Genomic DNA, 26,190 nt, shown 5'->3' with positions numbered 1-26,190 from the left:
CTTACATTGATCAAGCTTTGCTCTTCCCCAGAATAGTAAACATTTTTCATGTCAGCACTATCAAATATACATTTCATCATTTTAAAAAAACTATTCCTGGGTCACAGCTCACCCATTTCAAGAGAAATAGATCCCTAATTATTCTTTCATGATGGATATAATCTCATGTTTCTGATGTCACCCATGGAAATCATTTTTTTTTCCCCCATTTCCAAACCCTCTGTATTTTCATAATACAACAATAAGATTGTACAGTTACTCCGTGTGTGATCTAACCAACTTTCAAAACAATTGTAGCCTAACTTGGTTTCTCAATTCTACACTTTTCAACTTAATTAATATTCATGATGAGCCATGATTAAGCTCTCACTTAATGCAAGAGCCTTGGTCACTGCACTGAAAAAGTACAGTATATGTACACAGCAAAGATGAATACTCTGTGGTCACAGAGATAGTGTAAAATCATTATTTTATGTATGTCCTTTTTAAAAAAAAATTCAGGATCAACAAATAGCACTTTCATAAAAATCATACAAAAATATCCTTCCTTCTGTCAGTCAGACTGTTTCATCTCATCTTATGGGATAGAAAATTATTACCCCATATGTGCCAGGAGAATCTTCAGAACTAGGTCAGGCCTCATAACGTAAAAAGTTACAAGGAAAGAAAAGTTACTGAAAATCGACTCAGCCAGTCATTGGTTCTATTAGCAAAAATATTTCCTAATGATTTTATTAGTGGTGATAAAGGCACCTTCAAACACTTTATGAACTGAGCTGATATATAATATAGAACAATACAGCACAGGAACAGACCCTTCGGCCCACAACGTTGTACCAAACTAATTAAATTAATAATCAAATGCCCAACTAAACTAATCCCTTCTGCCTACACAATGTCCATGTCCCCTCATTTCCTGCACATTTATCCGCCTAAGAGCCTCTCGAACACCTCTATCATATTTGCCTCCACCACCACCCCAGGCAGCACATTCCAGGCACCCACCACTAGTGCAAAAAACTTGCCCTGCACATCTCCTTTAAACTTACCCCCTCTCACCTTAAATGCATGCCCTCTGGTATTAGACATTTCAACCCTGGGGAAAAGATACTGGCTGCCTACTCTATCTATGCCTCTCATAATCTTATACACCTCTGAGTTTTCCCCTCAGCCTCCACTGCTCCAGAGAAGACAACCCAAGTTTGGCCAACCTCTCCTGGTAGCACAGGTCCTCTAATCCAGCCAGGATCCTAGTAAATCTCTTCTGCACCCTCTCCAAAGCCTCCAAATCCTTCCTATAATGGGGTAACCAGAACTAAGTGCAATACTCCAGATGCAGCCTAACTAAAGTTTTTATAAAACTGCAACATAACCTCCAGACTCCTGAACTCAATTCCTCAACAAAAATAAAGACAAGCATGCCATATGCCTTCTTTACCACCTTATCAACCTGTGTAGCCACTTCCAGGAAGCTATGGACTTGAACCCCAAGATCCCTCTGCACATCAACACTGTTAAGGGTCTTGCAATTAATAGTGTACTGTCCTTTTATATTTGATCTCCCAAAATGCAACACTTCACATTTGGCCAGATTAAACTCCATCTGCCATTTCTCCAATTGATCTATATCCTGCTTTGCCAGTCTTCTACGCTATCCACACCACCACCAATTTTTGTATAGTCTGAAAACCACCCACCTAGGTTTTCATCCAGATCATTTATATATATCACAGACAGCTGAGATCCCAGTACAGATCCCTGCGGAACACCACTGGTTACAGACCTCCAGCCAGAATAAGTCCCATCAACCACTACCATCTTCTATGAGCAACCTAATTCTGAATCCAAATGGCCAGTTCACCGTGGATCCTATGCATCTTAATCTTCTGGATGAGCCTCCCATTAGGGACCTTGTCAAATGCCTCACTAAAATCCATGTAGACAACATCCACAGCTCTACCTTCATCAATCAACTCCTCAAAAAACTCAATCAAGTTACTTAGACACAACTTGCCCCACGCAAAGCCATGCTGACTGTCCCTAATTAGACCATGGATTTACAAATGCTCATAAATCCTATCCCTAAGAATTCTCTCCAGTAACTTCCCTACTACTGATGCAACACTCACTGGTCTATAGTTTCCAGGATTATCCCTATTTCCCTTCTTGAATAATGGAACAACATCTGCTACTCACCAGTCATCCGGGACCTCGCCTGTGGCTTGACAGCACACCAAGATATTGGTCAAGGCACCAGCAATCTCATCTCTTGCCTCACTCAATAACCTGGGGTATATCCCATCAGGCCCTGGGGACTTATCCACCTGAATGTTAAGAAACCCATCCTTCTTTATCTCGAAATGCCCCAGCAAATTAGCACGCGCCACAATGATGTCACTATCCCCCACGTCTTTCTCCAAGGTAAATATTGATGCAAAGCAGTCATTTAGGACGTCACCCACATCCTCTGCCTCCAAGCATATGTTCCCTGCTTTATCCTTGAGTGGTCCCACCCGCTCCCTAGTTATGCTCTTGATCTTGATGTATAGAATGCCTTGGGATTCTCTTTAATCCTACTTGCCAAGGACTTTTCACATGGCCCTTCCTGGCTTTCCTAATTCCCTTCTTGAGTTTTTTTCTGCCTTGTTTATAATCCTCAATGTGTTTCTATTTGAACAATAATGTATTTGCATATGAATGAACAGAAACAGTTCTTAAAATATTAATGTTTATTCTGGTGATTCTTCACTGTCACTGCCAAGTTATGGCTGAACAATAACTTCTTCCAACCCATTTTCTCAAGCACAGGTTCCATTTTAAATTTTTTAAAAATTCCTTTTTTCTGTATATTTTGCAATTACATTTATCTTTGTAGAAAAAGTGTACCTTCACCCAGCATTGAAAATGCAAGTTTAATTACCCAGTTGTGCATTCTAGAAGAATTGAGAGTCAAAGTTGCTCTACAGTAACCTGCCAGGAAAATACTTTAAAAAAAAGTGTATAAACTGACAGATTCTCTAATATGCCTGCATTTTCATTAAGATGAACTGGAACACTCTACTTTTAAATTATAGAAAGGAACCACGACTGTCAAACAGTTCTTTTCTAAAACCCCATTACAAAAGATCACCTTGGTTGTTTTATTAAAAGGTGACAGTATACAAATTCATTTAGAAGTTATATCCTGAAAAATCCCATTGGCACAAATCAAACAGTGAAATTTGTGTTAACTGGATCATTGTTAGCACTCTCATCCTGGAGTCAAAGTTTTGGGTTCAAATGTTAATCAAAGATTTGAGCACCAAATTTAGACTGTCGCTTCAGTGGTTCTACGATTAATTGCATCTTCACTTTTCCGACAAGACGTTAAAGGAACTTCTCCACTGGATGCAAAGACAAAATCTAATGCCATTATTTTGAACAGCAAAAGAGCTCCCTTATCCCATGACTGTGTCAATATCTATGCACTATTATCAACAAATTATTTGTTTGTGGCGACTCACCGTCTAGTCGGGCGAACCGGCTCGGCAGTCGGGTCGCGCGGCGTCGGAGCGACGAGGCCCAAGATGGCGGCGGGCCTCGTCTTTCCGAGCGACGGGGAGAACCCGCGCGCGGGAAAGTCCTGATGACGTAGGACTTACGTCATTGCCGGTTTTTTTTGGGCGGGAGTTTCTCTCCCTTAAAGGGCCCGCACAAGGCGGGAAAATAAACCAGTTCTGTTTGGCAATCCTCCGAGTAGAGTCTTGTTTTGTTCCGCGGTAGCAACCGCTACATGTCCATCATTACATTGCTTTTAGCAGAACCTGGCCTTGGGTAAATTGACTGCCCCATTTACTGTATAAAATCAGAAATTATACATCAAAAACGTAATCACTGGAATTTAATCTCATGTGCAGCTCCCCTAATCCTTTTCCATAGTGTTCCAAAGTGTTTCAGTTCAAGTAAATATGCAATTCCTCTGGGAATGCTCCTATTGAGTCTGCTTCCTTTACCCTTCCAAGTAGTACATTCCAGATCACAATAACTCACTGGGCCGGATCTTCAATTGGCTGGAGATCTGCCCGCCCTCACTAGTTGCCTGCCCTCAGACTCCACTCTGGTCAGCAAGCCAAAGGGCATAGGACAGCATCTCCAAACATAACTAATAGGCACTGCATCCACTTGTCAGCCAGTGATGGCTCCCTTCCAGGCTTATCAGGAATTGAAGCAGTCACCAAGATTGGAAGTTTGACCTTCAGAAATGCTCAAAAACTATCAAGATAAAAATACTTCTAAATCAATTATGAGTGCTTAAACAATTTAAATTACACTGGAATATGATTACAAACAAATACATTTAAAACTCAATTAAATCAAACTAACTCACTTTTCTGACTGTGGTAGTTTTGTCTCAATGAAATGAATAGGCCTGCTGAACGTTCACTAGGAAGTCTGCACACATCCCTGTTGTAGTCCATGAGCAGTCTGCCAGGAGAGTGTAGATTTCTCAGGAGTGGTGATCAACTAAATGGAAGGCTTGAGCTCAGGAATTCCAAACTCTTGTTACATGGCAGAAATTGGACAGCTGACCCAGTGATTGGAAGTTCTGAATACTATCCCTTGTAGCGGTTGCTACCGCGAAATAAAACAAGACGCTAGTCGAAGGATTGCCAAACAAGAACTCGTTTATTTTCCCGCCTTGCGCGGGCCTTTTAAGGGAGACTGTTCCTGCCCAATGCAACCGGCAATGAGGTATATGCTACGTCATCAAGTCTTTCCCGCACACGGGTTCTCCCAGTCACTCGGGGAAGACGAAAGCCTGCCGCCATCTTGGGCCTCGCCGCTCCGACGCCGTGCGACCCGACTGCCAAGCCGGTTCGCTCGCCCGGACGGTGAGTCGCTACACCGTTAGTTTCCTTAAACCTGTGAACCCCCCCCCCTCCATTAAATCCCCCCCACCCCCACATTCTCTACGGCCTTGACACCCTTCTGTACCTGCAGTGTGCAGAAGTGTACTCAAATGTCCAGGTACAAATTTATCAATGATATATAAAAGCTTCCCCTTGTACTCCACATCTCTGATTCAGAAGTTTGTAAAGGCAAAGATAGGTAATTTAAACGAAACTGCCGCCAAAAGGGAGACTGTGGGTATAGTCTGCATACGACCCGGTTTGAAATAGCTGTAAACCACTTCAGTCCAATTGTTGTCTTTTAGTCAAGTTTGCAAGCAAACTGCCAATACCCCTTTAATCTCATTGATGAAGGTGAATTGAAACCAAACATCTTTTGTTAGTTACTTTGATTGCAACATCTTAATGAAACCTCTCATTCATTAGAGGAACTCAAGCTTGTCAAGCATGATTTGTCATTAACAAATCTGTTGGCTGTCATTTATTAATCCACGTTCTTCTGAATTTTAATCTCGAAAAGCTTGTCCGCTGCGTTTTTTTTTGGCAATTGCTTAACTTCCATTCCTCTTGAATCATTCCTTTATCCATGAAGGATTGAGAAGTGAGATCAAGGTATTTGCTTTTTTCTCAATTCTCATGGCAGCCCAGACTGCATTTTGTACTGATGAAGTAACTTATCTACCATTGAGCAGCTTCGTGAATCTGTTTGTATGCTGCCCAATTTCATTGGCCTTTCTTCACTGTAATTTTGGATCTACTTTTACAGAAAAGGATGTGCCGAAGTACAGACTTAACACCTCAATCTGCCTCTACACTACTTCCTTTCTGGGTCCTAATGAGCCCCACCCTTCCCAGTCTTTCACCGCATGTGTATTTATGACATGCTTCACTGTCCCCTTAGCTGCTTATCTTCTTTCCTCTTCATTTCCCCTCCACACTTTCTAGATTTGCCCAATTCTTTATACTGAACCTGACATTTGGCCTTGCCCTCACTTTTTGCACTTTTATTATAACTTGCTCTAGGTAGTTCCAGCATTGGATGCCTTACCTTTTCCCACAAGCTCTTCACGATAATGTGCCATATACGTAAAAGGAAGTATATCTTCTATGAAGGCATCCCATTAGTTTTATCTGATGGACTCTGATTATATTCTACCTAAGTCAGATCTGTTTTACCTTAATGAAATGAGCCCTCTTCCATGCATAGCTACACTTTGACCATCCCGTTCCTTTTCCAAAGATACTTTAAACCTAATGGTGCTGTGATCAATATTTCCCAGATGCTCTCCAACCAAAACATGTTCCACTTATCCTACTTTTTCTTTTTTTTTTGAATAAAACTCTCTACAGATTTTTCTTCAGAACTTTTGAAAGCTCAGACTCTCAAAGACTGTTCTAAAATGTTTTTATCCAATATTTAATTAAGGATCACACAAATGTCCACATTTCCAGATGGATGCGACTGAAAGCTAAATGAACACTGGTTCCTTCCAAAGAAAATAAAGCTTCAATGGTGGATTTCCCAGTATATCAAGTTGCACCTGTCTGTGAATGGAGGTTCACAAAATATCAACCTCAACTCAGCTATAATTGTGAACGATTAGATGTTGTTACTCAAGTGGATGGACTAAAAGCAATTGAAGTCTGCTGTAATCAGCCCTGCTATTCTCATGAAACATGCTCTCCAAATATAGCTTAAGGTTGTGAGAATATTACCATATACAACACTAAACAATTTAAAGCTGAAGGCAGGAAGTGAAGGTTTTACTTTCAGAGACCTTACATGGGTATACTTTTATCTGTACTTGGCAAGTGTGGCAAAGAATTGTTACTGGATGCAGCCGAGTCTTGGCTCCTATAAGACATCCTCAATGTTGGTATGAATTGCATCTAATGATCAACACAACAGCATCAATCAACTTCCTGCCAACAATAAATATCCCTATTATACTGACAAGGAAAGGTTGCATAAATTAATATTAACGACATTCTCTGCAGTGTGCTTGGCAACTCAGTGAAGACAGAAGACCTGCAGCAAAATGAATGACATGGGGGTCTATAAGTGAATCTTCTGGCCAATATCCAATATGGTTTCACTCACACGATCATATTTGATCCCTTTTCAACAACACCAAAGTACTAAAGCTTTTACCGTTTCAAAAAAAAATCACAGGCTTTTGTGCACTAAAAGGCAGTTATTTAGAAGAATCCACAGCAGGATTTGCAGCTCTGAAACCAAGTGCTCAAAATTAACTGTAACCATCGATTTTCAGGAAACATAACTTAGACAGAAGAGTAGGAAAAGGGTAAGGCCTTAATATAAATACTGAATACACAGCTGAAAAACCAAAATTAGAGGAAATATCAGAACTATGCCACTGAGAAATCTTTGTCATCGTTCAGTGCAGCTCCTATTACTATTTAGATAGTTACATATGCCGCATGTCAGATTTCTCATTGTTATTATTAAAATAGAGACAGCCAGCTACAAATGTGCACCCATAATACAGATCATTATGGGGATCAATGCTTCCAGTATCTTTGATTTGTTCAGCCAAAAACAAAAGTGAAAACAGTATAAACATGGAAATCCATACATTTCAGCCTGAATTGTTCCATCACAGACTTGGGGGGATATCGCACCATGTTGTCTGGTTTACCTTTACAGCATGAAGTTTTCTGTATATGCATGGAATATACATTCTAAACTTAACATTGAAAGAATGACATTTTAAGTATTAGTTATTTCAGCATCCATTTTACCAAGATGATAAATATTAACTATTTCCAGTCAATCTTGCTGGCATTAAAATCAACTATTACAAGTCGGAAGTCTCTTTCTCAAGTTTTAACTGCTGTAGGATTTAAAAATGGCAAATTTTAAATGATTTCTGAAACTCTTGCTTTCTTTTAAAAATCATACACTCTTTAATCTTTATTTTTATTTTTGATTTGAAAATGAACTCCAACTTGTATCACTGTGTTACTTCACATTCTTTTCCCTATCGTCTCAGAGAACAGAATACCTGTAGTTGCTCTCAGCCACATGAGCAGTAACAAATGTTCATCGTGATGTTCAGTCAGGTTCAGTCTGATGTCAGCAACTCACACTTTCAGCAAATAGTGGGGCAAAAAATTTAAAACAAATGCCTAGTAGGTCTAATTACAAGATATCTTTCCACAGAAAATTATGATTGTTTGCTCCTGTACTGTCGTCTCGAATGGTGTGACATTATCTCTCACTAATAATCTAGCATACAAGAACGAGAAATAAACAAAAGTATTTCCATGATTTAAGCTAAAGAATGAGGGCTTTTTTCCACTTTACAACTGGCTAGCTAATATGTTTGTGTAGGATCCCAAATGCTTTCACAGAGTAATGTTCCCTTTTGTTTAAAATGTTTTGTGCATTATAGAATGAAACAGGCTTGAATCTTACAATGGGCAAGGAGGTTGCTTTGAACATTAGATGTGAAACATTTTTAGTCTCAGCCTGTAGGTGATACACGACCAATAGAATACACACTCATAGTGCTATATATAGGGTATGTGGAAGTGAGCCAGTTTTGTAATGATTGCACTTTTTATCCAGAAGCTTCAGAACAAGGGTGTATACTTTACTGCAGACCAGCAATGTGTGTTTATGTCAAAATGCCACGTACTTATATGACCAATTTACATATGCCACTTACCCACTTTGAAAGAAATGTTCCTCATTTATACAGCAATTATGGTTTCAGCCAGTTAACTCGCCTTCTCAGGAACTTAGATCTATTTAACTGGGTTTGGGTCTTCAACAATGTAGTTACTTCTTGATCTGAATATGTGATATCTTCAATCAACCCTTACATTTCTTTAGTGGTTGATTCTATATCCACTGATGGAACAAAAACACCATCAACATGTTCTGTTGTCTCTCCCTGCAATTAATTGGTCAATGTAGAAGAAGCTTCTTACTTTTCTTCAAAGACACACATCATTCAGTACTGCAGATCTGAGCTATCTCACCAATATACTTATGTTATACTACCTCTTTGGACTTAAATACTCTCACTTTTTCTATCTGATTTGCTTCGCTTTCCCTCTTTCAAATGAGATGTTGGAATGCAAATTAAGATTCTACTTTTGTTTCAACTGCTACCCTCTCCTCCAAGTTAGGCCACCAAATTCAATCCTGATTGAAGCTCACAATGCATCAACAGCCCTGTGGATTCTCTGGTACAATTTGGAATACTTGAGCAAGAAATTAGCTAATGGATGATTCATTGCTGAACTTTGGGAAGCCCTTCTTCGCTTCCTTCAGAGTAGATACAAATTATTCATATGCTTGATAACTTGCATCTCATGAAGCTTTCACACAAATTTGACGTGAACTATAGCCCATTGCCTGACATCAACTTCTCAGGTAAATCAAGTGTTGCAAAGACCCCTCTCAGCTTTTCAATTCTACATTCTGTTTTATGCAGGATCCCACAGTCAATTTCAAGTGTGCATCAGCAAGCACTAGAAAGACATTGTTGCCATTCAGCCTGTGACTGAAAAGTCATCAACTAATAGTGGTAATGTAAAAATCCTGCTTTCTAGCTCCACCAGAATATTCATCTGGTGGTCTGGTTTAAAGCATCAGTAAGTGTACTTGATTTCGAAAAAACAATACTAATTATGTAATTCTGCAGGCTACCATGATTTGAATCACTGACATAGCATCCAAAGTGGCTAAATTGGGTTTATGATGGTAACAAAGGTGAAAGATATTCCCAACAGAAACTGGTGAACAAGTTCACTTTAATAATGATAGCCAGCACTGTGTATAACTCCACTCATTTTAGTTAAAATGCAAGATGCAAATGCTGTTGGTTTCTTCCAGCCATCATCCAGGGCATGATGATAAAAGAGCCTACCCATAGTTTGGGAATCACCCAAAAAAATCATTGTGTCATAATATACAAAAAGGAATTTGCTGCTTTAACTCTGCTTGCACAGGTCAAATGTTCGCTGTTGAGTCTTTATGAATCTCCATTTTTCTTTCTTCTTAAGCAGCTGGTGCAGTGGTGAAAACACAGCCACTAAAAGTTCATAAAAACCTGTAGTAGCATTGAACCACACCCAAAGTAAATCTGAGCTCTGCCATGTTGTCTGCTTTCTTCGCCTTCACAATGGGTTCAACTTTGTCTTTAACTTCCAGTAACCCAAAAGGTATTCACCTTCATTTTGAGATAGACAACTTCTGGCAGTTCAAATTTACATTCACATCATCTAAGTTTCACATTGTGGAGATGTAGCCCCTTGAATACCTGCTAAAAATGTGAACATTTGTCTACTGCATTAATCATGGATATGAAAACATCATCCTGGTTACATAGATGATGTTATATGCCCTCTCATGTCTCTGATAAGGACAGGATTTCATATGGCAACTTGGTACAATAACAGAGTAGGGTCTGTATGTTAATTACAAAGTTACATGTATTAATGGTGAGGTAATGTTGATTTTCTTTATCAACATTTAACTGAACCCACGTGCAACAAGTATAACTTTGAGGGGAACTTGGCTGCCTCCAGATCCACATGGAGGTCAGGAGATGTCAACAATGGATATTGCTCACCATTGGCTACCCAGCTGTGAGTCGCTTTATGATCACCGCATAATCTTACTGCTCATCAGTCCTAAATACTGCCACGATTGGAGTTGCCCATAGACTTTGAGTTACTTTCACCAAGATAGTTTTTTTTTCTAGTTTGTCTAGCTCTACCTGACCTTTCAGTGCAAATGGCAGAAGGCATGGTTTATAATATCAGTCCTGATGCACATATATGTCTTGCAGCTTGTAATATCTGTGGATGCTTCTTTAAAAATTCCACATTTCTACTGCAGTGTACATTCAGAATATTCCCATGGACCCCATATACATCCTTCTAAATGAGCTTTAGATTTCTTGGCCTACTTTTGCTTTGTAACACTGTTGTTTTATATAGTCAGTTATGACTACAAGCAATTCTAATCCTTGGTTATCATATTTGCATCAATACCTTTGGTATTTCACCTGACCGGATTTTGAGGCCAATTGTGCATTCTGCCAAAGCTAGCTAACTGAATTTTCTCTCTTGTACTCTCTACACATGGCAAAACAATCCAACAGTACATCATTCTGCATTTCTACCAAATGAATATTGATTAATGTTAAAATTTCATCGTTTTCCACATTCCCATTAGTAGCACAGATACATCACGCACCAAATTCTGCATCAGCTTTATTGTTATACAATATCCCTTCCTGTACTTTGTCCAAAAGAAGCAAAGAATATTTTCTTGCAAGAGAATTTCCTTCCTTGTGCAGGTTGCATTTGTAGCACTGCTCAGGTTAGTTGATCTGGGTCTGGATTTCCATGCTCTGATGAATGCCCACTCATCAGGCACATATAACAGTTTGCCTTCTGAAAGGCTGTCATTATATCTACACCTACAAGGTGCTGACTGTGTACCTGGAATGGAACTGCCTTCCACCACAAACTTATTTGTGCCTGGTAATGGATATATATATAAAAACGAACAAGATCTAACATGAGACTCTGCATGAAAGCGCACACAGACCTAACCCAAAGCAATGGCTTTAAAAACTCACCCAAGTTATGATGACTGGATAGCTCTTTCAATTCAACAATATAGACACTGGTGTTTCTTCCAACCTCTGATTCCAGGGTGCTCAAGTTATATTTCTCAAATGAACATGGGTTGAAATAATCCTCCATGTTCTGTACCACTTCTGTGAAAGGAACATTTTTGGTTCTTTGCGAGGCTGCCAGATTAGCAAGCTGATGTTAGGTCTTGGAGTCAATCTCTGTCAATAAGATAGCCTTCTGATTCTCTTTCTCAGCAGTTCTGAACATGATCCTTCACTTCAATTCTCATCACATATCCATCAGCATTCTATGTCAGCCATACAATGATAGAAAAGCCATGATCATAACTGTCTATCACACAGCCTATCCCAGTGCCCACTGGATGTGAACAAGATTGGGGCATCACTCCATCCCTTTTTTCAAATCTTCTAAATCATGAAATTTTACATATTTTTAATTCACTTTTGGGATGTGCATGTTGCTGGCATGGCCAGCATTTAGTGGCTATCCTAAGTTGCCCTTTATGAGGTAGTGAGCAGTCAAGGTCTTCAGTGCTGCAGTCCTCTCCATAAAACCATTTCTCAGCAAATTCACCACCGTCTCCAGCACCAGAACAACCTTTGGCTGACAAAAGAGAAGGGTGTTTGAAGGTCAAGACTTCAATATGGACACCATGTCCTGGTCTATCGAACAACTATAATTCCCACCTTTCTTTCAGCTGAATCATGGACAACCCAAAGTACTCAAGTGCCACCAATACAGTTTCTGTAAAATTCTATCTTGCTGATCTCTTTGTAGATGAACTAATATTAACATCCTCTCTCGAACCAACATCCCCATCATGTTTAATCAACTGAGTGAGTGGGCCACATTGCTTACATGCCCAATAACCAACTCCCTAAACAAACACATCACAAGAATAGTTTTCCAGGAAAACAATGAGAGGGCTTCATTGTTCTTAAAGTTTCCTATTAAAAAAAAAGTAACATACAACAGCTTATGAGAATCTCTGGCCTCTGACTATTCAAAATGGGAGATCAACTATCTAGAAAGGAACAATGGGAGCACCTGAAGGCCAGGCACAAACAGCAGAAAGAACACAAACCTCCCAAACTACACACCGATCCAACCCGTACGGCAAACTATGTGGATCAAATACAAGACTCTTCAGCCACCTCAGAACAAAGAACTGGAGTGGAAGCAAGTTACCTTCAACCCTAATGAGCTGCTTCAAAGTCTCATGAAGAATATTTCCATCCCTTTCTATGTACATCATGAATACCTCCCATGCCGGAAAGTACATGCCTAGGCTGCCAATAAAGCCTGTGCTTAGTAACTGTTCTTACCAGTCTTACATGATTTTGATGCCATTCATTATAACACCGTGCAAGTATGGTTACCATATTGAGTGATTTTGTGTATTTTCCAATTTACAGATAAAATCAACATATGAACGTCTGTAAATACGGAACCTGTTCATTACCAGGGATGGCCTGTACTTTATCACAGACCAACAACAATAAGTATCATCACGTTACTTATTCATATTTACATTTGCCTACACATCTCAAAAAAGTGACTAGAATGTGGTGGGCTGTATGACTATTGGTCACCAATCAAATGACTAAGATTAGTTCAACCACAGCCATAACAAGACACCCACAGGTATATAACATTGACAAGAGCATCATCCAATACATATGGCTTTGAAAATATTGAGCTGCTTTCACTATGACTTGTCAAACTACACTCAAACTGAGCTACAATGCAAATGACCCAGAGTTGTTACATTAAAAAAATGACAGAAAATTCCAAAGATTCTTCACCTTCTGGGAGAAGAAATTCCTACATACTTCATTTTTAAATAACTACTGCCTCATCACCGGAGGCATCAAAAATATTGAACTTTTGTTCCAATGCTAATATAATTTCTGCTTCTGCTAAATGAAATTCATTAGAAAACAGGGAAGGAAATATAAATCTGATGAGTCAAAAAATGAACTGATTGATGTTTGATTTCCCTTTATGTAGGCTTATATCTTTTATTTAGTTCTCTAGCTACACAGTAGGTTAGTTGGTAGCATTTGGGATATTATAATAGGATTCTATGACTAATATGAATTACTCCAGGACAAGATCATTCCACTGGGCTCCACAAAACTTCCCTTTTGCATTATATTAATTAATGCATGCTAGTACTAGCATGCATTGTGATACAAAACCATAGCAAGTACATCTCAAATTGAAACTTGCAAGAGACATTGGCCACCATTAACTAACACCATTTAACAGACTCAATACCAAATCCTGCCATACAAAATACTTAAATACAGCATTTATAATACCTTAATTTCTTGTTTTCACTTCCCTAAATTCAATCTGTTAAGCATGCTCCTGTCCTCTGGAAATATCTACACTTTCACAGGAAAAATATTAATTCAAATGTTTCAAGTTACTTATTAAAATTGCAATGATTCAGATTCATTAGAACAAATACCTCCAAACATTCAAGACCCCAACAAAATCTGGTATATATAAAAATATATCTATGAAAATGTTATACAGTGTATACTGAAATAGTTGGAGTAATGAAGGAAGTCATGAAAGATACATGACTGATTTACTTCTCCATATAACTTTTTTTTTGCGGAACTCCAAAATATAATTAAAAAAACAAACATCAGACTCACATTTATTGTTTTACCAAGATGACCTGCAAGTTTTATCAGGCTTTTTCCCCCATGAACAGTCTGCTGTATCCTGGAACCGTTTACAAACCAAGCTTCCTTTTATAAGAGTGAGCTGTCAAGTGTGGAGCGACATCACTTCAGCTGAAACAGATAAGCAGTTACGTTATGCTACATCTTAACTCTACAATTGATCTTGACAATCTACTTTTCTACATGGGTTAAACTTCAACCATGTCCCAGAAAGCAAACAATTGTGATCAAAAATACTGGTTTCAGTTCTGCTAAAAGATGGCTCACATGGTGTAGTTACGAGGTAGTCCAGAATCTGCATATTCAAGTGCAACTTCTGGTCAAACAATATCTTCACACAACTTATACATGTACAGAGTAACAATTTTACACAAGGGGATCAGTTATAATTATGTAAAACACTCAACCTCCTGACTATAACATTGCTTTTTGAGAAACAAAATGAGGGCAGGAGATTAGAGAAACATATCTCAAAGTTCTTCCATGATTTAACACTTAAATTCTATGTTAATTATGGCATGTGATAAAGAAACAGGCTTTTACACCCTTACAAAATGAGGTCAGCTGCAGGCCAATTCAAAATAAAGCTTGCCTTTTCAAAAATGTAATTGGAAGAAAACATTCACATTTTAGGTAGCAAGAAAAAAAAACACGGAAAAATATAATCCAATACACTTTTCTGAAACCCCATCTGATATTCTTGAAGCTCCTTTACATGCAAGTTTTTCTGGAAAAAAATGTATGTACAATTTCAACAGGAAAGTGAACTGGAATGCAGCCACCGTCAAGTCATTGCACAATCTTGCCAATTCCTTATGTTTCTCTATATTCAAAGTTACTGATGCAAGCACTCACAGTTTCTAAACTTTATTCACTTAGTATTTCACAATTGAGGCAAGCAATAATTGCAACATTCTATCCTTGGAGAAGCCTGAAATCTGAACATTTCAATCACTATTTTTAGTACCACCTTTACACAAATCCATCAAAGGTTATTAGACAAAATAATCCCAGATTATACATGCTTTCAGACCAATTTAATTCATTATCCAAAAATCATCAACAACTTTGTGACATTCAAGGTTGTTGCCTGCACCACATTTTCTAGAAGTTTAATGCAGATTTGGTCTAAATGATATTGAAACTATAACAAAGTAAGGCCAGCAAACAGTGTTGATGACCCACCATGTCCAGATTTTTACAGATGCATAGTTTGACATAAAATTCATTGATTTTTGCTGTAATTCAACAGGCCTCTACTGGATGGACTATTTTCAATCATTCTCCATTGCAATCAGAAAAGGTCACTGCAACAGATGCCAGTTTATGATATTCACAAAGTAATTCCATGACAAATTATCCAGAAAATCCTATGTTTAGTTATGTGTCTAAATAAATCATAATTACAGCAAACTACTTGGACCGAGAGAGGAAAAAATATATAGCAACTGTAAGTTCTTAAAAGAAATACTTCAAAATAAGGGGTTTTAAAATATTGTTTGTAAAAAGTTTATGATATTTCATCTTCTGCATCAAATATTTTCCAGCTTTCATTCTGTATGCTGTATAATGTTTAGAAAGTTAATTAAAAACTACTTTGTTTTATTTAGACTCTGGCTTGAGTATGACCAGCTGATCAGCAGGCCAGATAATATTACAGGTGGTGGGCACCGTTGAACTGATGCTTGATGTTCTTGCCACAGATTCTGCTAGATCCTTGTGGCAGCTTTTTCTCACATTCAGAGACAAAGCGATAGCAGCTACTGCTGATTGCAAATTCTGTGTCGATGATTACACTTTGTGATATTTTCTCAGCTATCTGTTTAAACCTATGTCACCTGACATATTTATTACAACACAGAAGGAGGCTAATCAGCCTTTCAAATCCATACTGGCTACACAGAGCAATCCTATTAGTCTCATTCTTCCTCAGTGCTGCAACTTATTCTCTCTCATATACTCACCAATGTCCCCATTTGATTTTGTTAACACTTACCCACACTGAGGGACAATTTACAGTAGTTAAATAATCTACCAGCATGTCTTCAGGTTGGGGAAGATATTGAATCACCAAGAGGAAACTTATATGGCTAAGGGGAGAACATACATATCCACACGGACAGCACCCAAGGTAGGGATCAAACCCAGATCGCTGGAGTTATGAGGCACCTGCACTAACCGCTACACCATAAAGCCACCCTGCACTACAAGAGTATACTGTATATTCTGGATTAACATGGTGTACCCTTAACAGCACTACAGATCCTTATGTGATTACCTCTCTACCATGACTTCATTTACTGGAAATTTACTGGAAGTCTCCATTTCTCGGAAACACTATTAGACACAGCATCAAAACCTTTGATGAGCAAGGTTTGATAATTACTTCTTCCGATCTCACTGGCCATAGAACCCTTTGGTACATACTGGGATTATAAACAGCACAACACAAATCCAAGTTGATTTCTTCTTGGGTCACTTTCAGCATCACCCTTTGGAATTTCAACACCATTCACAGGACACATGCATTGTCTGTTGTTCCTTATATTTGATTGCACCCAATTTAATTTCATCTCCCCAGTTAAATATTTTGTTGACTGCAATTTGTAATTTCCAAATTGATTCTTAATTCCACCACTTGATATCATCTCCAAAATTACCATGTCATATAGAATTTCTGAATCCACATCATTTGTGCAAACTGTAGGCACCAGCGTGGTGCCCTGGTTGCACATATTCCTTTAAGTTTTATTATATGATACCCTGCCTTCAACCACCCAGCTCCCACCCTTTTACCATTAGGTCCTCACACATCTTGGAGATCTGGCATCTTTGGAGCACCCCATCCCATTATTTCCATGACCTCCAACATTTCTCAAACAAGTGATGGTTGTTTCCTTCCCCACAGCAAGACCCTTAAATCATTCACAGGGTTCCATCCAAGTCCCCAATGTTTTGAGTTCAGAAAATAACCTTTTGTGTGTTGTGCTTTGTCTGTAGCTTAGAGGAAGCCAATGCAGAAGGAGCACACCACCCCCCAACCCCCACCCCCACCACAACAAAATCAAACTGTCCATTCTGCAAAGCACCTCCTGCTTCGTGTCTGCCACAGACTCTGCCACATTGTGGGTCCCACATTGGCCTCAACAGCCAGCTCAGAAGCCACAGAATTGGTGTGGAAGAGGGTCATCTTCAATCCTGAATTTGAAGATGACCTTCAATGAAGATGACCTTCAATCCTGCAGTGAAGAATGTAGAAATATGCCTTGGCTCTTGCTTTCCAAAGGAGACATTGAATTACAGGAGACCTCTGCGTTTTAGGGGTTCTTTTGTGTTCCTAGAAAATGGCCTGTATTGTGATTTTCCTTAACATAAAGCCACCTCTCTGCACTTGCATCAAGAAATCAGAGTTGAAAAAAAAGTTTTTAAACGAGAATCCCAGATGGTATGTTGCCTCCCAGGTGCCAGGATGTCTCTGATCGGGTCCTCAGCATTCTTCACCAGGAGGGAAAGTAGCCAGAAGTCGTGGTACATGTTGGGACCAACGACGTAGGTAGAAAGAGGGACGAGGCCCTGAGAAGGGAGTTTAGGGAACTAGGCAGAAGGCTGAAGACTGAAGAACAGGACCTCAAGGGCAGCAATCTCAGGATTGCTGCCAGTGCCACATGATAGTGAAGGTAAGAATAGGAGGAGACAGCAGATGAATGTGTGGCTGAGGAGCTGGTGCACGGGGCAGGGTTTTAGATTTTTAGATCATTAGGATCTCTTCTGGGGAAGGTGGGACCTGTACAGATTGGATGGGTTACACCTGAACTCGAGGGGGACCAATATCCTTGCAGGCAGGTTTGCTAGTGTGGTTCAGGAGGGTTTAAACTAGTTTGCAAGGGGGATGGGGACCGGAGGGATAGGTCAGTGGAAGAAGTGCATGGAGTAAAGCCAGATCTAACATATAGAGAGGCTTTGAGGAAGGAGAAGCAGATTATAGGGTATAAAAGTAATAAGGTGGATGGGCTGAAGTGTATTTACTTAAATGCAAGAAGCATCAGGAATAAAAGGTGATGAACAGAGAGCTTGGATAAATATGTGGAACTATGATATAGTGGCTCTTGCAGAGACTTGGCTGTCACTAGGGCAGGAATGGATACTGAATATTTCCAGATTTCAGTGTTTTAAAAGGGATTGGTGGGGGGGGGGGGGGGGGGCGGGGGTGGAAGAAGAGGAGTTGGGGTGGTGATACTGGTCAGGGACACTATTACAGCTACAGAAGGTGGATCATGTAGCAGGATCCTCACTAGAGTCAGTATGGATGGAAGTTAGGAACAAGAAAGGAGCAGTTACTCTACAGGGAGTATTCTATAGGCCCCCTGGTAGCAGCAAGGAGGCAGATTGGGAGGCAGATTTTGGAAAGGTGCAAGAATAACAGGGTTGTTATCATGGGAGACTTCAACTTCCCAAATATTGACTGGCACCTGCTTAGTACCAAAGGTTTAGATGGGGCAGTTTGTTAAGTGTGCCCAGGGTGGATTACTGTCACAGTATGTTGACAGGCCGACTAGAGGAAATGCCATATTAGATCTAGTATTAGGTAATGAACTGGGTCAGGTGACAGATCTCTCAGTGGGTGAGCATTTGGGGGACAGTGACCACCACTCCCTAACCTTTAGCATTGTCATGGACAAGGATAGGAGCAAAGAGGACAGGAAGATATTTAATTGGGGAAGGGCAAATTATGAGGCTAGAAGGCTAGAACTTGCAAGTGTGAACTGGGATGACATTTTTGAAGGAAAATGTACTATGGAGGTGTGGTCATTGTTCAGGGATCTCTTGCAGAATGTTAGGGATAAATTTGTCCTGGTGAGGCAGAGAAGGAATGGCAGGGTGAAGGAACCATGGGTGACAAGAGAGGTGGAACATCTAGTTAGGAGGAAGAAGGCAGCATACATAAGGTTTAGGAAGCAAGGATCAGCTAGGTCACTGGAGGAATATAGGGTAGCAAGGAAAGAACTTAAGAAGGGACTGAGAGCAAGAAGGAGACATGAAAAAGGCTTTGGCGAGTAGGGTTAAGGAAAACCTCAAAGCATTTTTCCACTTATGTCAAGAGCAGAAGGATGACGGGAGTAAAGATAGGACCGATTAGAGACAAAGGTGAGAAGATGTGCCTGGAAGCTGTGGAAGTGGGTGAGGTCCTCAATGAATACTTCTCTTCAGTATTCACTGAGAAGAGGGGTCTTGATGACTCTGAGGACAGTGTTGGTAAGGTTAATGTTCTGGAGCATGTAGATATCAAGAGGGAGGATGTGTTGGAGTTGTTAGAAAACATTTGGACAGATAAGTCCCTGAAGCCTGATGGAATATTCCCCAGGCTGCTCCATGAGGTGAGGGAGGAGATTGCTGAACCGTTGGCTAGGACCTTTGAGTCCTCGTTGTCCACGGGAATGGTACCAGAGGATTGGAGGGTGGCAAATGTTGCCCCCTTATTCAAAAAAGGAAGTAGGGATAGTTCAGGGAATTATAGACCAGCGACCCTCGCGTCTGTGGTGGGCAAGCTGTTGGAAAGGATTCTTAGAGATAGGATCTATGGGCATTTAGAGAATCATGATCTGATCAGGGACAACCAGCATGACTTTGTGAAGGGCAGATCATGTCTCACAAGCCTGATAGTGTTGAGGTGACCAGACAGGTTGATGAGGGTAGTGCAGTAGATGTGGTCTACATGGATTTTAGTAAGGCATTTGACAAGGTTCCACATGGTAGGCTTCTTCAGAAGGTCAGAGGGCATGGGATCCAGGGAAGCTTGGCCATGTGGATTCAGAATTGGCTTGACTGTAGAAAGCAGAGAGTTGTGGTGGAGGGAGTGCATTCAGATTGGAGGGCTGTGACTAGCGGTGTCCCACAAGGATCAGTTCTGGGACCTCTACTTTTCGTGATTTTTATTCATGACTTGGATGATGGGGTTGAAGGGTGGGTTGGCAAATTTGCAGACGACACAAAGGTTCATGGTGTTGTGGATAGTGTGGAGGACTGTTGAAGATTGCAGAGGGACATTGATAGGATGCAGAGCTGGGCTGAGAAATGGCAGATGGAGTTCAATTCGGAGAAGTGTGAGGTGGTACACTTTGGAAGATCAAACTCCAAGGTGGAGTACAAAGTTAATGGCAGGATTCTGGGTAGTGTGGAGAAGCAGAGGGATCTGGGGGTCTATATCTACAGATCCCTGAAAGTTGCCTCACAAGTGGATAGGGTAATTAAGAAAGCTTATGGGATGTTAGCATTCATTAGTCGTGGGATTGAGTTTAAGAGCCACGAGGTAATGATGCAGCTCTATAAAACGCTGGTTAGACCACACTTCGTGTACTGTGTCCAGTTCTGGACACCTCATTATAGGAAGGATGTGGAAGCGTTGAAAAGGGTGCAGAGGAGATTTACCAGGACGCTGCCTGGGTTAGAGAATATGCATTGCGAGGAGAGACTAAGGGAGCTAGAGCTTTACTCTTTGGAGAGGAGGAGGATGAGAGGAGACATGATAGAGGTGTACAAAATATTAAGAGGAATAGATAGAATGGACAGCCAGCACCTCTTTCCCAATGTTCAATACAAGAAGGCATGACTTTAAAGTAATGGGTGGGAAGTTCAAGGGAGGTGTCACAGGAAGGTTTTTTTTTACCCAGAGAGTGGTTGGGGCATGGAATGCGCTGCCTGGGGCAGTGGTGGAGGCAGGTACATTGGTCAAATTCAGAAGATTACTAGATAAGCACATGGAGGAATTTAAAATAGAGGGATATGTGGGAGGAAGGGGTTAGATAGTCTTAGGCGAGGTTTAAAGGTCGACACAACACTGTGGGCTGAAGGGCCTGTATTGTGCTGTACTGTTCTATGATTGTACGACTTACTTCCCCCCTCACATAAGTTCCGTGAGAGTGAATTTTATTTTATTCTCCATCTGAAATTTTTGGGTAATGATTTGTGAATTCTGTAAGAGTGAATCTGTGTTACCCAAATGGTCGTGGGGGGGGAGGGTCACCTGTATTTTTTGTAATTTAAAATTTCCCAAAATTCAGCTCCATCTACACAAATAACCTTTATGAAAAAGGTACATTCAGAAAGCTTTGCTCCAACATTTAGATACTTAATATTGTAATTTAAAGTCACTGACTAAAGTTGCAGACCAACCAGACTACTGTCAGATTACACAGGTTCAAGGATTTTATTCTTCCATGCGGCTCTAAGCAACTTACCTTCATAGCTAAACAAAGATTCCACTGCCATTCCTCTGGCAATAAAGCTGCTTCAACACACTATCTACCCATGGTAATTCTATATAACAATATAGATTGTGTTTCAAACAATCAAAAGAAAGCCTAAAAAATGACGCAAAAAAAACCCAAAAAATTCTTAATATCTTTGGAGATCAGCATGAATCTGTGATTGAAGTGTTCAGAGAAACACATCTGTTTTATTAGCGTTATTAATTTATGGCATAAGCAGATAACCATTACATCTCCTACATTACAACAATGATGACACTTCATTCATTGGCAGTAAAATGCTTTATGAACACGATGTCATAAAAGGTGCTATCTAAATGCGAACCTTGACCTCTTTTATGTATGCACGTCAGTTTATTCCCGAAAGCCACACCAATGGAAGGACTACATTTTTGTTACATTAATCAGTCAACAACTTACATCTAGAAACATTAACAAGGTGACATTAAATGGAAGGCAAGCAATGTACTTTTGAAGACTATAGAAATGTTACTGCTTTATCAAAAAAGTATGAAACTTGGAAGCATAGCAAATGGTGAAGTAGATGGGAGCAGGCATTCAACCGGCAAAGACTGGACTGGTAAATTATCCAAACACAGCTCAGATACAATTTACTAAAAGGGTGAAATGTCATACATTTTGGAAGTAAGAATGAGAAGCATCTTTAAAGGGACTGCAGTGCAAATGAACCAAGGAATTTTTGTACCAAACTCTGTGAAGGTAGCAGGGCAAGCTTATAAGGCTGTTAATCACCGATCTTAAGCAGGAGAGTATGAAACAAGAGTTACACCAGCTAGGGCTCAAATAGAGTATAGACTGCTCTGGATTCTTCTTAGGCAGTCTCTTGGGATAGAGGACATCTTTCTTGCACTCTGGTCTGTGAATTCTGAGGTGGGAGATGAGGCCAATGTGGGAATCAGAGACATCTTCAGATGGGGCATTAGGTGGGCAGTCTGTGAAGTACTGCACTATTTCTGCCTTTCATGCAGGTCATTTCAGATACTGCATTGAATGGGTGTGCCAAAATAAATTCCGTAGAATGGTACTGGTGGGGGGGGAGGAGGAAGTTCAGGAATGTCATTATAGGATTCTTCTCATTAGAGAAGGTTAAGGGGCAGATTTTATGAACACTGGCACAAAATTATGAAGGATTTTGACAGAGAATGATATTAGTCCATTTTTGCTCTCAGATTCTTTAAGATATCACTTACTACATCAATAGAAAACAGAATTAATTTAAAGGTACACCAAGGAGGATAGACTACACTTTTGGATCAGTTTAATTCGGCAATGTAAAAATTATTTCTTATTTAATAAGATCTGAATTTGTATCTTATCAGGTATACCAGTTTGAGATATCATACCATAACTAAATCTTTAAAATAGAACTTTCAAATATATATACACCTCACACCTTCCAATTTCTCACACCTTCACACACAAATAATCCCAAAATTCTAAATTGTCACACAAAGCTAATGAAACAGAAAACTTAAAAATAGACATTTCCAAAATAAACACAACAGAACTCAATATAATACCAGCTTTGAGTTTCAGCCAAATTATACTGAATTCAGGAAAGGCTCAGTAGCAGCAGGAACCAGAACATGGGTTCCTGAGCATTATAATCTGGGCTGACACTTCAGTGAGTGAATACTGCATTGTTCAGGATGCCATCTCTCAGATGACCTATAAAACCAAGGGTCCATCTACTAGTGAAAATTAATACAAAAGATCCAATGTCACCATTCTGGAAAGAACAAGGGAATGCCCAACTTCTACTGGCCAATGCTTATTCCTCAATGATGTCCCAAATTAATTAGTCATTACCACATAGCTGTTCAGTCGAGTTTTTTTTTATGTTTACCATCAATAATTGTTCTCTCTCTCTCAAGTGATTTAACTGTCATTTTGCTACGTCCCAAGGACCTAGAAGGTATTATATCAATGCACTTCCTTCCTCGAATGTTCTTTATTGGCAATAAAGAACATAATTTGCAGCTATTATTAGCAGCTCTGGCAGTGACACATGTAAAATTCATTTAAAGTAAAAAGTAAAGAACTATAATCATCAAAATAGCCTTTTAAGACCAGAAATCAGGAATTAAAAATATTAACCAGGGAAGTATTTCAGCCATCACCAAAATTTTTAACACAAGTAGTCAGAACAAACTGCTGTAAACATGCTTACTCATTACTTGTCACATCCTAGTTTCCGAAGGAACATATGGTGTAGATTCGAACAATATGCCAATTTAATTGTCTCACACAAAAGAATGAATCAAAATTGCTTCATCTTGAGGGATTTTGCCATGCTTTATAAACATAATTCATTAAGTTATGCTTCTTGTATAGAAGGCTCCACTGAAACAGTTAAAAGGAAATTGTACTTCTGAATCAAAATTTAGAAGAAAATCATTACAACACAACATGTAATGAAAAGGAAACCTACAAACACAAGTCAACTCCCTTATTACAGCCAGCCTCAAAGAAAAAACAACGAGAGCTCTTTGGAGCATGAAAACATACATTTCATCTGTAACAACATCAAGATAATCCTAATCTATCCCTAATTGGTGTTTTGATTGTAAAACTGCAGGAAGTTTTAAATTCTTGGTGTTCCAATTCCCAGCTGCTGGTCAGGACTCAAGTATGCTTCTAACTCTTTCCTCAGAGATACAATAAAAACAGAAATAACTTTGAAAGACAAAGGTTCTGGAACTAAATTCAAAGATATATTAGAGTTTTTAGTCAAGCATTTGTGACCAAATGGAATAAAAATTGGCCACAAACTGGATATTAGGATGATGAATTTCTTTTCATTTTTTTTAAATTCCAAAATAAACTTTATTCATCATAAAAAAACAAACAATATACAACAATAAAACAGTGCAAACCTTTACATTCGTGTATGGATCAATCATTAGTGTTACCTTTTTATAAAACCACAGCACCGATGCCACTCGTGTGGCTCCCTGGGGTGCTACCCCAATCCCATATTTACAATATTTAAGGGGCTTCCTCACCTGACCCCATCCCTCCCTCTCCAGTGGCAGAAGAGCCCTAAACTGTAGTCCTTCTCCACCGAGCCCTTGCGTTGGCTGAACCCAGCTTCAGTGAGTCCCTCAGCACGTACTCCTGCAGCCTGGAATGTGCCAGTCGGTAGCATTCCCCTACAGACATCTTGTAGCACTGGGAGACCAACAAGTTTCGGGCAGACCAAAGGGCGTCTTTCACCGAGTTGATGACCTTCCAGCAGCAGTTGATGTCCATCTCCATGTGCGTCCCCAGGAACAGCCCGTAGATCAGAGAATCCTCTGTTACACAGCTGCTGGGGATGAAACATGACAAGGACCCTTGCATCTTTTGCCACACCCTCCTCGCAAACCCACAGCCCATAAAGAGGTGGGCGACTGTCACGTCCCCAGCGCAGTCCTCCCGGAGGCAGCGCGCACTGGGACTGATGTTTCGACCATGCGGGAAGGATCTGACTGGGAGGGCCCCTCTCACTGCCAGCCAAGCAAGGTCTTGGTTCTTGTTGGTGAGTTCTGGCGATGAGGCATTCTGCCAGATGGTCTGGACAGTCTGCTCAGGGAACCACCCCACAGTATCCATCAAGTTCTTCTCTTGTAGTGTCTGCAGGATGTTCCATGCTGACCACTGCCTGATGGAATTGTGGTCAAAGGTGTTAGTCTGGAAGAACTTTTCCACAAAGGACAGGTAATGTGGCAACATCCAGCTGATTGGGACATTGCGCGGCAATGGGGCCAGGCCCATCCTTCGCAATACTGGAGACAGGTGGAACCTTGGCATGTAGTGACACTTGGTGCCCATGTACTTGGGTCCCATGCACAGCCTGATGCAGCCACAGACGAAGGTGGTCATCAGGATGAGGGCGACATTGGGGACACTTTTGCCCCTTTGTCCAGGGACTTGTGCATGGCGACCCGTTGGACCCACTCCATCTTGGATCTGCAGATGAACCAGAAGACAGCACAGGTGATTCCCAAGCCGGGGGAGTGAGGAACAGGCTACACCTGCGCCATGACTTACCACTGCTGTACGTTGCAAAGGCACAGAAATGCCAAAGGGCCGTAATTTTGCTCCTTCAGCTGGAAACCACTTCAAACTCAATATGAATGGCCATTATTAGCCTTTTTCACCAATCCTGTCAAAGCCACAGCAGGAGAACCTCCAGTATCTTTTTTTTGGGACCAGGTTACTAAGTACTCACATTATCAACCACATCATATTTCCAGAGTCACACCCTTATCATTCCACATTTTGCCCAGTTACTTAGCTCACACTTTTACATGTAAAAATAAAACAATTTACGTCTGAATAGATAGGTAATTTCTATTCCAGCTTGCCATTGATTATTTCCTATCAAGTACTTCTAAAAGCTCCAAAAGACAGATGGTAACAGCACCCAGTGGGAGGGGATGGAAACCAACTGAACTTTTTTGAAAAAGCTTTTGAGCATCTTACTTCCTACTTTAGATGAATACCACTATCAGAAATTTGTCTGAGCAAAGCCTAAGATATAAGCACTCGACCACAAATGAACAACATCTGCCTCAAGCATTAACAGTTCCACATTTTGCAAAGTACCAAAATTAACCACTAAAGGAATACATATAGCCTTTAACTCTATGATAATATTCATACCACCTACCCACTTATTTGAAATTTAAT

At 40.1% G+C, this 26,190-nt stretch overlaps 1 protein-coding gene across 2 annotated transcripts in view; it reads right to left on the bottom strand.

Moving 5' to 3' along the window:
• The window catches only part of LOC127574604 (suppressor of cytokine signaling 6), a 57,884-nt gene that overhangs the window by 14,226 nt on the left and 17,468 nt on the right, over nt 1–26,190 (bottom strand). Inside the window, exon 2 of one of the 2 annotated variants that reach the window (XM_052023746.1) lies at nt 14,201–14,341. The exons of the other annotated variant lie outside the window; for it this stretch is intronic. The gene's annotated coding sequence lies outside the window, so the exon portion shown is untranslated. The remainder of the gene's footprint in view (nt 1–14,200; nt 14,342–26,190) is intronic. 2 annotated transcript variants of the gene reach the window in all.

Source organism: Pristis pectinata, chromosome 9, assembly GCF_009764475.1.
Source record: "Pristis pectinata isolate sPriPec2 chromosome 9, sPriPec2.1.pri, whole genome shotgun sequence".
NCBI lineage: Eukaryota > Metazoa > Chordata > Chondrichthyes > Rhinopristiformes > Pristidae > Pristis > Pristis pectinata.
The sequence above is the reverse complement of the archived record's forward strand: the minus strand, read 5'-3'. Positions and strand labels throughout refer to the sequence as shown.